This window comes from Brassica oleracea, chromosome C7 (genome assembly GCF_000695525.1).
Source record: "Brassica oleracea var. oleracea cultivar TO1000 chromosome C7, BOL, whole genome shotgun sequence".
Lineage (NCBI taxonomy): Eukaryota > Viridiplantae > Streptophyta > Magnoliopsida > Brassicales > Brassicaceae > Brassica > Brassica oleracea.
The window spans coordinates 35,109,482-35,110,437 of NC_027754.1; positions in this window are offsets into that span (position 1 = coordinate 35,109,482).

Below are 956 nucleotides of genomic sequence, written 5' to 3' on the forward strand. Positions count from 1 at the left end.
GTTAATTGTTCATCTGATTTAAAATTGATTAAGCCGACCAGCCTGTTAAAGCATTGATTGAATCCGATAGGTTGCTAGCTTGCTTTGCTTATATAATCCGATAGGTTGATAGATTCATGATAAAATCTAATGTCTTGAGGTTTAAGATTGTATGCTAGGTTCGATTTTATTGATTGATCTGATTAGAAATCATGAAACCCTAATTCTAGTCCTAACCTTAATCCTCATATCTGAAACTTGAAACCCTAAATTCATTATGCTTATGAGTTCTATTAAATTGATTGATCTGATTATATGTTTTTGAGGTTTAATAATTTCGGATAATAGATATATTATTTACACACGGTTTATGCTAAATACCAATCAGCCTTGAAACTGATTCCTTGAAATTCATGCTTGAAATCTATATTCTAATATTGCTAAAATCAGCCTTGAAACTAATTAAGTGATTAATTGAATCCGTTTTTGCTAGTCTTAATAAACCATAATATTATGAGCACATAGAAATAGTATTGCTGAAACTTGCTAGAAATTGAATGATTGATTAAATGCTTTTAAGATTGATAGTTTCATTGTCCTTACAAGATTGAAATCCGAATTGATTGTTTTTAAGAATAAGGCCGCATGAAAAATTATACCTAAATATTGAATGATATATGATTTGAGATGTCGAAAATCAACCTGGATTTTGCTGCCCTAAATCTCTCTGGAGATAATTAATTACAGTGGGCATTGGATACAAAGATTATCCTAAAATCAAAAAGACTTGGTGAATGTATCATAGAAGGCAATAATGCAAATGAGAAAGATTGATACAAGACAATATTAATTATTCGCCATCATCTTATTGAGAGTCTCAAAGATCAGTATTTAACAATTGAGAATCCTCTAGACCTTTGGACAGAATTCAAATCGAGATATAATCACCAAAGAAAGGTGTTATTACCAAAAGCTAT